This window comes from Callorhinus ursinus, unplaced genomic scaffold, assembly GCF_003265705.2.
Source record: "Callorhinus ursinus isolate GAN/ISIS: 27379988/994484 unplaced genomic scaffold, GSC_fseal_2.0 scaffold15, whole genome shotgun sequence".
Taxonomy (NCBI): Eukaryota; Metazoa; Chordata; class Mammalia; order Carnivora; family Otariidae; genus Callorhinus; species Callorhinus ursinus.
This window is the reverse complement of record NW_027397077.1, coordinates 30,927,717-30,943,356: the sequence shown is the minus strand read 5'-3', so window position 1 is coordinate 30,943,356 and position 15,640 is coordinate 30,927,717.

The window sequence follows — 15,640 nt, the reverse complement described above, 5'->3', positions numbered from 1 at the left end:
AAAAAGACAGTCTCTTCAACAAATGGTGTTGGGAAAATTGGACAGCCACATGCAGAAGAATGAAACTGGACCATTTCCTTACACCACACACAAAAATAGACTCCAAATGGTTGAAAGACCTAAACGTGAGACAGGAGTCCATCCAAATCCTAAAGGAGAACACAGGTAGCAACCTTTTCGACCTTAGCCGCAGCAACTTCTTCCTAGAAACATCGCCAAAGGCACGGGAAGCCAGGGCAAAAATGAACTATTGGGATTTCATCAAGATAAAAAGCTTTTGCACAGTAAAAGAAACAGTCCACAAAACCAAAAGACAACCGACAGAATGGGAGAAAATATTTGCAAACGACATATCAGATAAAGGGCTAGTATCCAAAATCTATAAAGAACTTATCAAACTCAACACCCAAAGAACAAATAATCCAATCAAGAAATGGGCAGAAGACATGAACAGACATTTTTCCAAAGAAGACATCCAAATGGCCAACAGGCACATGAAAAAGTGCTCCACATCGCTCGGCATCAGGGAACTCCAAATCAAAACCTCAATGAGATACCACCTCACACCAGTCAGAATGGCTAAAATTAACAAGTCAGGGAACGACAGATGTTGGCGGGGATGCGGAGAAAGGGGAACCCTCCTACACTGTTGGTGGGAATGCAAGCTGGTGCAACCCCTCTGGAAAACAGTATGGAGGTTCCTCAAACAGTTGAAATTAGAGCTACCATTTGATCCAGCAATTGCACTACTGGGTCTTTACCACAAAGATACAAATGTGGGGACCCGAAGGGGTACGTGCACCACATTGTTTATAGCAGCAATGTCCACAATAGCCAAACTGTGGAAAGAGCCAAGATGTCCATCGACAGATGAATGGATAAAGAAGAGGTGGTATATATACACAATGGAATATTATGCAGCCATCAAAAGGAATGAGATCTTGCCATTTGCAATGACGTGGATGGAACTGGAGGGTCTTATGCTTAGTGAAATAAGTCAATCAGAGGAAGACATGTATCATATGACCTCACTGATATGAGGAATTCTTAATCTCAGGAAACAAACTGAGTGTTACTGGAGTGGTTGGGGGTGGGAGGGATGGGGTGGCTGGGTGATAGACATGGGGAGGGTATGTGCTACGGTGAGCGCTGTGAATTGTGCAAGACTGTTGAATCACAGATCTGTACTTCTGAAACAAATAATGCAACATATTTTAAGAAAAAAGAAAAATAAGAAGATAGCAGGAGAGGAAGAATGAAGGGGAGTAAGTCAGAGGGGGAGAGGAACCATGAGAGATGATGGACTCTGAAAAACAAACTGAGGGTTCTAGAGGGGAGGAGGGTAGGGGGATGGGTTAGCCTGGTGATGGGTATTAAAGAGGGCACATTCTGCATGGAGCACCGGGTGTTATGCACAAACAATGAATCATGGAACACTACATCAAAAACTAATGATGTAATATATGGTGATTAACATAACAATAAAAAAATTTAAAAAAAGTTCATTTCTTAAATTCTCTTCAGTTAAGCCCTTTTAATTAAGCCATCTTTTTTTCTGCCAGTGTTGATTGTCTCGTAAAGCATTTAATACAGTGCCTGTCACATAGCCAGCATTCAAGAGATATTGACTTTTTATGTGTAACAAAATAATATATAAAATGATGAAATGATTAGTTGATTATTATTAATAATCAGTCAATGTATACATTCCTGAGAAACAATCCTAAATTAGTGTGTGTCTATTCCACGACTTCCAAAGACAAAGAGCTCTGTAAAACTTCGTAAAGACCCCCTAGTTTAAGTAGTTGGCCAATAAACATAATAGGATCAAACTTGTCAGTTTTTTTAAAATTGAATTCAATGTTTCAGCTCCTGTTTTAATTGGGGAATTTTCTGTTTTGTTTTGTTAAGCTGAGTTTTGAGGTCTTTTATTTAGTCTGGTTTTGTTTCTGATGTAAACAATTTTAGTTGAAAAGATCCCTCAAGTTGCATGTGGTGGATTAAAGGCAATTTAAGAAGCAACAGAAAGGAACTGGGATTTTAAGTGCATTATTACAGTTGAAAAGCATTTGCATGAAATCCTATCTCTCTCCTTTATAACTCTGTGACCTTCCATGAGAAAACCACTATCTTTTTTTTTTTTAAGATTTTATTTATTTGACAGAGAGAGAGACAGCGAGAGAAGGAACGCAAGCAGGGAGAGTGGGAGAGGGAGAAGCAGGCTCTCCGCTCAGCAGGGAGCCCAATGCGGGGCTGGATCCCAGGACGCTGGGATCATGACCTGAGCCCAAGGCAGACGCTTAACGACTCAGCCACCTAGGTGCCCTGAGAAAACCACTATCTTATTTGAGAATCATGTGATAAATAAGAATAATATGTACTCAACCCAAATCACTGAGTTGCTGTGAATAGCAGTTGAGTTAACATAGGCACAAAAACTCTATTTGTGTAAAGTAATTCAGTTACAAATATTAACTAAGCACCCATGATATAGGCCAGATGCTCTGTAAGGTTTTGAGAGGGTAAAGATGAGTTGGCCCAATCCCTGCTGGCGGTGAGCAACAGTGTGGGGTGGGGGTTGGCCCCGGGGGTGGGGGCAATTAGTCAATAACATGCATTCGTTTTCTGAAGCTGATTTAACAAAGCACCGCAAACTGGCTTAAACAATAGGAACTTATTTTCTCATAGTTCTGGAGGATAGAAGTTTGAGGTCAGGGTATCATCGAGGCTGGTTCTTTCTGAGGCTGGGAGGGAAAGATCTCTTCCAGGCCCTTCTTCTTAGATGGTTGTTTTTCCTCCATGTCACATTAAATTGCCTTCCTTCTAGATATGTCTGTATCCAAATTTCCCCATTTTTACAAGGGCACTAGTCATATTGGATTAGGGTCCATCCTAATAACCTCTTAACTTATTTACCTCTGAAAAGACTACTTTCCAAACAAGGTCACACTCCGACATACAGGGGGTTAGGGCTTCAATATATAAGTTGTGGGAGTGGGGCACAATTCAACATATAACATAATAAATGCAGAGTGACCATATGCTGTGATAGAGGAAAGCACAGGGTACTTGGAGAGACTCAAGGTAAGATGTTGACCTGAAATTATTAAAATTGTCTTAAGCCTCATTTTTTAATTTCTGTATTTCATTAGGTCTAAGTCATCTTGTGTTTTCTCAATATCCAGGGCTTTTCTGAATTAATCTAACAAATATACAATCAATTCATTAATCTATAAGTCATTACATTATTCCCTTTCCAAGTACTTCAATGGGACTGAGGCCAGCATTCAAATCCCTGTTAAGGCACTAACTAGCTAGGTGACCTTGGGCAAACTAGTTAACCGCTCTGGGCTTCTATTTTTCTACCTGTGAAGCAAGGGTTCAGGTAGTAAGCTTACTAAGATATCTTTTAAACCCTTATATTCTGAGGTTCTAATTTATTGTATGGATGCTGCTGCATACCAACAAAGACCCCTTTCTTTTTGAAGAGTTCAGCTCTACTAAATTGGGTAATAAATTTACCAAATTCTATATTTAAAAATGCACAGGTTGAGTATTTACTTGATTCATTTAGAGATAAAACATTAGTATGAAATATTTAATTTTCTGGGAGGAGACATTCAATTAGAGTGTGCAGAGTTTCGACTTTCATTATCATGGCTCTGCTTAAGTGAAAAACAAAGTGGATACTTAGTTACATGAACTTAGGGCCTTCAAATACATCTACCATTTTATTTGGATACTTTAGGCAGAAATTTATTTCCCAGAACTATCTGGTACTTTGCTTTGATTTTCTACTTTGTGGTATGTATTTGTTCTTGAAGGGGTCCAGAATAGCCACTGTGGCATAAGGATTATTTTGAGCTGAAGGCATTAGAGATTCAACAGATACAGGAAGAGGCTTCTGTGTACTCCCCTTATCTGCCTAAAAGCAGAGACTTATAGAAAAATTCAACTGTCATAAATAAAATCTCCCTTAAGGAAGGATTCCCATACCAAGGAAAAAGAGTGACTCCTGTCACTGGGGATGAGACATTGCATAAACAGACTTGATTAAAACAAGACTGCCTTCCATTAGTTCCCCCTGTATATTTCTCAGTCATTCTCTGCCATTTATTTTCCCTTGAAATCCTAACCCTCTCCCCTTGTTAAGCTGGTATATGAGGCCCAAATTCAAACTGCTTCTATGAGTTAGATTTTGTGTTCTTCCTGAGAGGTGTACCTAAGTGAATAAACTTTGTCTTTTCTCTTGCTAATCTGTCCTTTGTCAGTTTAATTTGCAAGCAACCCCCCCACAATTACAAGAGAGGGTAGAGGAAAAGTATTTTCTCCCCAATATTCTCTGCATCAAACTGACAATTTTGGAAGTATTTGACAGATAAATATATTTAATTGGTTAATTTAATGGCTAGAGTGGGGACAGTTCAAAGTCATGCTTTTAAAAGTAGAAGGATGCACAGTCCTCATATTGGTTATTTGAGAGACTATTACAGAAAAAGAAATGTTGCCTACTTAGTAAAACAAGTGTGTGTCATGAACATCAGAGCACGTTCTTCTTGACCACAACTCTGAGATGTTCCCTCAAGAAATACCGCTGGTGCAGAGTTACAGTGATAACAAATCAGCATCTTCAGTGAAGTAGGGCAATGCTGCCTTGGGGAGCACTCCCTTCTGATGATAATTCCACACATTACACTGAAATATATGTTAGCATTCCAGTGGGTTCAGTGATAGAGGTGTTCAAATGTCCCCCTACTGTGAGTCTGCATAATGACCTTAGAAACACAAGTTACAGCCCCAGCTTGCGTTAACTCACACCAAATTGCACATTTGGAGATTCCAATTTCTTTTAAAATTTGAAGAAGCAGAAGGAAATGTGACTACCTGATGAAAATCATGCTGAGTAATAAAATAGCAACTCCCTATATAAAGCTTGTGTGTGGAATACTTTTGCAAGTTAGCAGTATGGATGGGGGCTCTCTGAGCTCCCAGATACTAATACAGAGATGGTTATGAGGGAGACAGACTGATCAAGTAGAGCCTGAGTGAAGGTCACTGGAGGGGGAGTTTCATTTGCCAGGTGCACTTGGTGAGACCTGAAACTTCAGTGGGGACCAGGGTAAGACATATTCTGTCAAATTTGCCTCAACAATATCTTCAGATATGAGCTCACCATCTATCTGTTCTTTCCACAGCCACCTTTGTAGGGACTGCTGCTGCGTGTCAAGCACTATGCTAGGCACAGGAGACAGAGAAATGGGCAAAACAGACCCGGTTCCTGTCATCATGCAGTTTTTCACATGTAGGGGGACAAGTGGAGTATGCCCGGAAAATGGAGGAGAATGTGGAACGGGTACAGGTGTGCGGAAACCTCATGAATGCAGACCCTAAAAGCTAGACCAGAAAATTACATTTCACACTGGAATCAAAAGGGATCTGTTGAAGGAATTTAAACACAAAGAAAGCATATCTTGTCCTGCATCTCAGAGATCATTCCAGCAGGCCTAATGAAGGGTGGATTCATGGATATATGGAAATAAAGAAAGGAACCCTCATTTAAAATGGAGCCGGGAAGTTAGGAAGGGGTTGCTGTCATGCACATACCACTCATGGCAGCCAGCACAACCAGCAGAAAGAAGAAAGATGGGGGTTTTCTTTACAAGGGAGGACATTGATCACATAAGAATTTCATCTCCTACTTTTATCAAAAAGAAAGAAGATCCCCTCTGGCCTTAGCAACAAGGTACTAACTGCTGCTTGCAGGTAATGAGAAACCACCACAACCTCAAGAGAAGAACTCTTGTTTTCCTCCAGCGAACTTTTGTTCAAAACAGTTCTCCCCAGGGGCACCTAGGGGTCTCAGTCAGTTAAGCGTCTGCCTTTGGCTCAGCTCATGATCCCAGGACCCTGAGATCCAGTCCTGCATTGGGCTCCCGGGCTCCCTGCTCGGCAGGGAGCCGGCTTCTCCCTCTACCCTTCCTCCCGCTTGTGTGCTCTCTCTCTCTCTCTCTGTGTGTCAAGTAAATAAATAAAATCTTAAAAAAAAAAAAAATACCCTCCCCAATTTCTTCCTGAAACCTAATAAGAGCTGGGTGGTCTCCTTGGACCTGCTTATAGTTTACCATAATCTCTATGTCCCAAATTGCAATTCCTCCACTACTCCCAAGTAAACTTGTTTTGCTAGTAAAAATAACTGGCTATTTTATTTTTAAGGTTGACAAACAAAGTAAAATAAAAATCCATAATTTTCTTCCCATGAAAATTCAATTAATAATGGCTAATAATGGCATTTAACTTTTCTATGCCTTGATTTCCTCACATATGAAATAGGTTGGTTGTACTAGATCAGAGGCTGGCAAATGAGAGCTCTAGGGCCAAATTTGGTAGGCTGCCTGTTTTTGTTATTGGAATATGTCATGCTTATTCATTGTGCATGGTCCATAGCTGTTTTTGCACTACAGTGGAAGAGTTGAGTAGTGACAACAGAGACTATGTAGCCCACAAAGCCTAAAGTATTTACTATCTGGCCTTTGTAGAAAAAAACAAAAAACAAAAAAAGCCAACCCTGCACCAGATAATCAGTTGGGTTTTTTCCAGTCATAATATTATTTGAGTTCAAATGCTAAACTAAACATAAGTACCTCTATAACCATAACCCCCCCCCCCCGCTTCTTTCTCAGGCATGCACTATTTCTAAAATAATAAATACACATATATAATAATTTGGGATGTTTCAGGTAACTGAATATATTGGTTAACTGAGAGTCACACATGCTTAAAATATAGATTAGAAAATTTCAAGTACTTGGAAGCTTAAAAAATACATTAAGCCTTAAATCTAGACTTACTTGAGTTTAATATCTGAGGGTACAAATTATTTTGGGTGAGGTAAAATAAGGTCTATTTAGTATAACATATTAGAAGATAGAATATGTAAGACCAAAGGATCGAATATAGCATAAGAATGCTACCTTAGACATGATTTACTAAATCAGTCCCTGACATCTCCTTTTCTAATTATCATTCATTTAACTTCTAAACACGCTGATGTTTTAATTGCTTGTATGACAGCAAATGTGATGACCAGACGCACCTTTACAGAGCCGATGAAGGCTAGCAGAATTGCTTAGGGACCTCCTCTCAAGGACTCACATTGCTATTAATAATGGAAATACATCATATTTAATAACACCTTTCCTTGGAAGAGCTCATTAGATCATCTATTCTTTCAAATTTTTACTTAAAGTTTCATGGCTCGTACTTATATCAAACAGTTCTTAGAAATATGGAGAAACCGATCATTTTTAGTTATGTTTTATCTGTGGGGAAATTAAAGTTCAGAAACCACCATTTATTTTATTTTGCTTCTTTTTCTTTCTTATTTTTGTCACGTAGTGACAGAATTAGTTAAGTGCAGTGTATTCAGAAATGAGATCATTTAGACTGGGATCTACCTCCTAAACTAGAACTGATATGACATTTCCTTAGTTAGATTAAGGCAGTAAATGTTGAGATTAGAAAGCTGGCTTCCTTTCTGATTTACATGGAATTCTGAAGCTCTCCAAGACAATTTCTGATAAGAGAAAGATGGATACAATGCCCATGTAGGTAAATCCCAGGGGTATTCCAATGAGTGAGAACATAATGGTTCTAGTAACAAAATCTCAAAGCTTTATTGATTTGCCTGCTTCAATACTATGCTTGCTGGGAATAAATTTCTTCCTTTATGACCACTCAAGTCCTACAGGTTATTCTGAGCTTAGTTCAAATCTTTCCCTTTCCCTGAAGCACTACCGAGCCCCCCAGTCCTAGATAGTTTTCAGGCTGATCTAGATAATGTTAGCAAGGATTGAGTGTTTACTGTGCTCCAGGCAATATATTATCTGATTCTAACAGCAATCCTAGGAAAGGAACTATTAATTTTATTATCCCTATTTCATAGGTGAGAAGATTGACCTTGTACAATGCAGGAGAGGAAAAAAAAATGATTTTCCCTCTACTCTTCTAGGGTCTTGGCAGTCACCCTCCCCCCCAGTAAAAAACAGATTAATGGGAGAGAAGCAAACACGTTTAATAACATGTATACCTCTCCTATGTGAGAGAGATACCCAGGAAAACTGAGTAACTCTCAGAAATGGCCCAAGCCATCACCTTAAATACCACCTCCAGCTAGAGACAAAGTAAGATGTTGGAGGGGTTATGAGAGGTTTCCGGGAAAAGCACAATAAACAAGGGTATGCAGATGTGTCAATGCCTTTTCCATTGATAAGAGTTTCTAGAGATTTAGTCCTCCTCCTCTTTCTGGTACAGAGAGATACCCTAATAAATGGAGATTTCCCTTATAAATGTAAATGTCTTATAAAATGGTAACCCAAACTGTTTTTCAGAGCTGTTTTCTGTGTTTGTCGTTTCTTAAAAAATAATCAGCCTAAAATAATTATGCCAAAGAGGCATATTTGGGGGGGGGCAAATTCTGTTCCCCTTTACCAGTAAGTGGTAGATAAGGATTCAAACCCATGCACCCTGACTCCCAGGTATCTACTCCTAGCAGCTATTCTATTCTGCTTCCTAGCTCATCTGTCCCTTATACCCTGCTCATTTGATGTTTTGTAAATAACCGTATACGTTTATTGCAATTTAAATAAAGCATCCGTGCCTTTTCTCCCCAAATAGTATGCCACTTGAGGATAGTGACTGCCTTATCAGTATCTGGAAGTTAGGTACATGTGTACAAATATCTCCCAAGTTATGTAAATAAATGAATGTGTGAGTACCAGTGTGCCTGTGTCCAAGTCAAACGCAAATGTCAGAGGTTTTACAAAAGTAATTACAAGTCTTAACCATCCTTAAAACTAGGAGTTTCTCCTCCCTTAAACACCGGCCTCTTGTTATGCTCATCCCTCCTCCAGAATTCTTTAAATTCTACCTACTGCCTTAGATATTTGAATATGTTTTAGCTCCCTTTTTAAGTTATTAGCTTCCTGAGCTTAGGATCAAAGTCTTTTTTTTTTTTTTTTGTCTTTTATCTCTACTGGTTTTTAACAGTCTGCCCTATATATGATCTGCAAAAACAAATCTCTGCCAGATAAATGAGAAGACATCAGTTGATTTTATGTGATCTGTTATTTTGTATTTTTGGTGATGCAAGTCACAATCTTTACCTTAATGATCAGATCCTTTTCTTAATCTAGAAAGTGTTCCAGATTGTGTAAGATCTAAAAGTCCAAATAACACTATAATTGGAGTTCTGCTTTTAATGTTTAACCTTGGGGCCTACAAAAAGTTATATCTAAGCCATGAATTTGACTAGTTTATGGCAGCATAGTACTATCCAACTTGAGGTCAGGAACATTATCTTCTTCCTTTGGAATTCACATTATTATTATTTTTTTTAATTAAGTGACTCTGGATATAAAGAACACTTGGTCAGGTTTTACCACATAACACATTGTATCTACAAGAAGAAATGAATTTTGCAAACTGGTGACAGGCTACAGAACCATATGTCGTTTTTCTTTTTGTTCAGTTTATATGTAGACATGCTTTTCTTTCTTCTTTCTGTTTATTTTTTAACTCTCTTCTGTCCTTTGCTTTCTGTATAGTTCTAAAAATTTTTGCTGAACAATACTGATAATCCACAATCATAATTTTTATTAACATGTTTTCAGGCAGATTTTAATTTTAATTACTCAAGACACTCTGCTCTTTCTAGTAAAGATAATTTAAGAAAGAATAGGGATGTGATGCCTCAGTACATTACTTTTTATTAAGTTTTGCAAAGAAGTGTGAAGATTATTAATTATCGAGTTTTTAAGGTGGGAAACAATTTTTTACATGTTCAAAAACATCTACAAAAATTATCTTCAGCACTCATACAATGCACTTTCTCTTCCAGTATTGATGAGGATCAGAGTGGATAACTCTGGGGTCAGGCTGTGGGCTCTACCAATTGTCCCATTAATAATAAAAGCTAACACTGATGGTGTACTTATTATGGTCTAGAATCATGTTTTACACAGATGACCTCATTTATTCCAGTTTATATGCAATAACTTGTTTAATTAAAGCAGAAATATCAGTAAGAGAGGAACAGAGTCGCAAAGGAAATAAGAGTAGAGGTACCCAGACTTGTTGAACTCATGTTCTTACTTTGATCAGTAAGAATACTTGCACATACAAAAGTCATGGATGGTTAGAATTTTGCAGGGAGGAAGTCTGTGCAATAAACTAATACAACTGCTTCATTTAAAAAATTAGAATTGGTTCACCCAGTTGAGGTGATTTGCCTAAACATGTTAGCAGCTGTGTCTGTTAATCTAAGGCTTTCAAAAACCCACCCCAAAACTTCAGGGATTGAATCAACCACACACTCTGTTATATCTCATAATTGGGCAGTCAGTGCTAGTTCATGGAACAATGCTTCTGCTTACTTTACATCTTCTGAGCCTGGAATGTTCGAGATGCTTCTTCATTCATATATGTGGTACCTCAACCAGGATGGGTGGAACCACCAGGGGATTGTCAATCACCTCTTCTTTTCTACTTCACCTTTGTGTGTGGCCAGCCTGCACTTCCTTGCCACATGGTATCTGGCTGCCAAGAGGGAAGATGCTGAAGCCCTGATCCTTTAAAAGGTAAGGGCCGGAACTGTAACTTTTGCTGCATTCTATTGGTTAAAGCAAATCACCAGTCCAATCTAAACTGAGAGGAGGGGAGGAAGACTCCATTTTTGATATATACATCAGTCTGTCATTAAAGAAAATCATAGTTACCATCTTTCTAGATTATCACAATAGTACAGCTGAGAGGAACCACATTCCCCATTCTATTTGGTTTTAGTTCTGTCTCGAAACTGTGTCTCCCCTCCTTGTGTTTTCATAGCATTATATCTGTTGGAGAAGACAAATAGAGTTTCTGATCTCTTCCATGACCTGAATCCTTGCATGGATGCTTTGTTAGACCTATTATGCATACTACATAATTCTATATTGCTGTTTACTTACTCCTTAGTACTACTCCCTCTCCTTTCCAGGACACACGTTTTAAAGTTTTAAAATTTACCTATCTTAGAAGTAAAGGGTGAGATGGACCTTGGAGAAAACTTAAGCGAATTATTTTTCACTCAGAGTTTGCTATCTGCCGTACTGCTTTGTGGAAACCTCACTACAAATGTGAGAGAGATATCCCATGATATCTGAGGGCCAGAAAGTTGAGGTCACTTATCAAAGGCTACACACCAGAAGATAGAACGAGGAAAGGAATCCCAATCTCTCTATCTTCTGGACCGTGGCCTTTTCACATGCCACAGTGATAAGAAAGTAGAGGCAGTTTACCCTTTCAAGAAGTCTGGCAAAAAAATGAAGAGAAGGGAAGGAATGTGGAGACAGGGAATAGAGAAAGGGAGAAGAGAGGAGGCAAGAAGAGGAGAGGAGAGTAGGAGAGAGTAGAGAACAGGAGAGAGAGAGCACTAGGGTTTAAAAATACTTTAAAAGGATGGTGTTTTGGGGATTAGGGAGGTTGATCACCTCTGACAGCTAATTTGATTCATTAGAGAAGGAGAGATAAAATATTAAAATAAGGAACCAGTTTCTGGAGGGAGCAATATCCCAGAGGAAACCAGAAGCACGTGCTGCCTGGGCAGATGCTCCTGGGGCAGAACGTGTTGGCCTTGGCGGTGAGATTGGGCATTTCCTCCTCAGACAGTGACGGCAGAAGAGGATGATGGAAGGCCTGAGGACTTTGGGAGAGGAGAGGAGGAAAGCTGAGAGATTCTTCGAGTGATTAAAAATCTCACTGAACACCATTTCAGGGTAAGTAGTCAAGTGTTGACTAAAAAATGCAAATGATGTTACAAAAAGCAAAGAAAAGTTAAAGAAGATGTTTCTGTATTGCTCCTTAAGAAAACTGGCATCTTTCAGAGAAAGGAAGAAAGAATAATCACAGCACAAGACACTTCACTTTTTAAAACCTCTAATCTTTAATTTTGAAATAACCCCTAATATCAGAAAACGATGAGTAGTCAAATTAGAGCTTAATATTGTTGAGTGCTAAATTCTCCAATTATTTCCTGTCTTCTGAGATTTTCTAAGTAGAAGATTCAGTCTTCTCAATATTTAAAGCAATAAAACACATTCTGAAGATGATATTAACATCCTTTACTTAGAATGCACTGAACAGGAAAAGGTCAAGTTCAAGAGGAAAAAAAAAGGTCCACAGCTCTTCAGTGTTAACCCAGCCTCCGCCGTCTTTCCAATGTTTGGAAATGCCTCAGCCTTTCTTAAAGAAAAATCTATGTAACAAAGCCTATGTACAAGGCTTTGTTTTTCCTCTTTTCAAAAAAGTCTCTTTTTAAAAAGAGCTTAATATTTCATCAGGAAAGACCAAAAAATAAGCTTCAGGAAATTAGCCATAAAGGCATTAATGGGTCCCTATGAGAATGGCCTGCAGCAAAACTGAAGAGACGTCATCCACTAATCTTAACATTAGCTGACATTAGTTTTGAAGTAGTTATTGCTAATATGAATCATGTATAACAGATTAAATTATATTTATTTGCTATCTTTAAAATTCAAGGAGATGTTTTCTCCCTTTGATACATACACTAGACATCCATTCACACTAACCAAGTGTGTTGTTTCTCTCAAGAGTGGGCAAGAATCACGTAATCACACATAAACCACTTTTAGTGGGGAAAAAGGAGTCTCATACCTTTTTTATTCCTCAGGCCTAACTGTTTCTTTCATTTCAGCAAATCTAAACACCAACATTTTTTTGGAAAATTAGTGAATGTCCTCCACTTTCTCAATCACCCTACAAGGTGCAAAATCATTGATACTGTTGAGGGTATGTTCAGAATACATTTTCCTTGGTGTGAAAGAATTCAAGATAATATGACTAGTGGTTAAGGTCATGGAGTCTAGAAGCAGACTACCCAGATATAAATGCCAGCATCACTACCTACTAGTTGTGTGATCCAGGACAAATTGATGGTTGTTGGTCTTACTTTCCTCAAGGAGAGATAATAGCAGAGCCTACCGCATCATTGTCATGAAGGTTAAATGAAAGTCATTATCAGAACATCCAGTACTATACTTTTTGTTTTATTATTTTATTATCTCAAGCATAACAAAGTACTATCGAGTTTAATCTACAGTTTATGTGAAATAATATAGCTGACTGAAAAATAAAAATAACTCTCGGTTTGGTCTGTACAATGCCACATAGCTCAAATGTCACTTCTCCGATGAGTCTTATCTTATTTAATTGTTATCTGGGGCGCCTGTGTGGCTCAGTTAGTTAAGCGTCTGACTGTTGGTTTTGGCACAGGTCATAATCTCAGGGTCCTGGGATTAAGCCCCACATTGGGCTCCTTGCTCAGCATGGAGTCTGCTTGTCCTTCCCCTCTGCTCTTCCCCTGCTCTCTCTCTCTCTCTCTAAAATAAATAAATAAGATCTTAAAAAAATAAAAAATAAAATAAAATTGATATCTGTACTCCTCCATCTTGACCCAGTACTTACAAAATTCCTAATCTGTTCCATTTTTCTCTATAACACTTATTTCCTAATCTGTACTACTTATTTATTCTATTTATATTCTTTCTCCTTCCACTAGCAGATCAGCTCCTCAAAGACAGAGATTTATCTTAGTTTTATTCCCTAATACATCCCAAGCACCAAGAATGGTGCCTGGGATATAGTAAATTCTGTATAAATATTTGTAGAGTGAAGGGAAGAATAAGAGAAGAAAGGATGGAAGCAAGTACAATAGTTCTTATCCAAAAAGGAAAAAAAAAGGTTGGGGGTGGAGAGGAAAAATAAGTGTATCTTATATAAGGTTTAAACCATTTTAAGGAAATAGTAGCATAACGAAAATGATCTTTCTCCATGAGTACTTCTTAAACCTTTTATAGCTTAAACTGTGACAATGAATTTAGAGTTTTTAATAGTAAAAATTTCTTCAACAGAAGAAAAAAATAGCTTTAATTATACATAAAAAATAAGCATAAAATGGATGGCTTAAATAAGGCCGGGGTGCTTGTTCTGACCCATTTTACTGATGTATTTTTTTTTTTTAATTTTATAGAAGCAGTTTTCTGTAAATAGGGGGCCACAGACAGCCAGTAATCATCTCCCTCAGAAGTGGAGCCCATAGAACAAAAAGAGTCAGCTCTCTCTCTAGTCCCAGAGCTAATCAGAGCCTACCTAGAATCCATAATCTCTGATTCTTAGTTGAGGGCATAGTCAATCTTGCTTTTTCAGCTCAATTACAGATTGGCTGTCCCTCTGCAGGGAACAAAATAAGATATTCACATTATTTAATTAGCATTTGTATTGGATCCAGAGGTAGAACCACTTGGTAGTGGTGGGGGCGGGGGGAGGCACAAAACAACCCAATGTCTAAAGCACCACCAAGAATCCCAATAACTGGGTGGGCCAAAGTCAAACATGTGCCTCATTTCATCATTTGCAAATTAGAAAGAAATTCATAAATATTCTAGGAAAATGGTGCACAGAACCAACAATTAGGAGAGGAGGGTTCTCTACTAGGGGTGATAAATTTATTCAGTTTCAGTAAATTATTATTATGTTATCTTCATGGGTGATAAAATCTAGATAGCATTTTTATAAAAATGATTTTGCCTGCTACTTTCTCTACCTTCTCTTTTTCACACCCTGCCTCTCCCCACCCATGCTATATATAAAAACATTATCTCCACCAATTACATAATTCTCATATATATAGATAGATAGATAGACAGATAGATAGATATGGTGGGGTGTGGTATTTTCATGGCACACCACATAATAGTCCAGATTCCAGATATTTAGGGTGATCATGCATCCCAGTTTGCCAGGGATAGCCCTACTGCATCAATATTCCCAGCATACTTATTAATAACACTCCTTTCATTCTCAAAAGACTTGCAGTTTGGATGACAAATATTGTGATCACCCTAAAGATATTTTAGTTCAGACACCAAGAGGAGGAGAGAAAAAGTTTCAAAGAGGACACATTATAGTAAAACTACTTTCCAAGGCCACTGCATAGTACTATTGTATACATTGGAGGATTCAAGACTAAAAGCAATATTCACTCAAGGAGACTCCCAGTCATCCATGCCCTGATTTACATCATTGCTACATCCTGAAAATGTCATTCAATTCATATGAATTGAAAATTCACTAATATGTTTTTATATTAAAAACCTATCTTTTTCAAAAAAAACTCCTGATCTTCTAAAACTCTAAGATCCTTCTATCCAAACCTACTTGAACATTACTAAACAGAAAAATCTTAATCAGGCATGACTTCCAACACTTGAATCAAGAGCTAATGTCTGTTTGCTCCACATCTCAACAAAATTATTTATCCATGTCCAAAGCACAAAATATATTCTTAAAAACATATCTGTAGGTATTTGTATTATTATAATCATTTAAATACTGGTGAAAAATAAAAACTAACCTGTAATAAGGAAAATAATCCCATCAGTTGAACTCAAAAGATTTTAAAAATGTAAATAGACTATTTTCCCTGTAGACTTTATGCCACTGATGGGGGGGCAGTTTTATAGATTTTCTGTAAGCCATCCCAATTAAAATCCCTTCTCCTGGCTTGATGATCTCTTTCCTTCTGTTG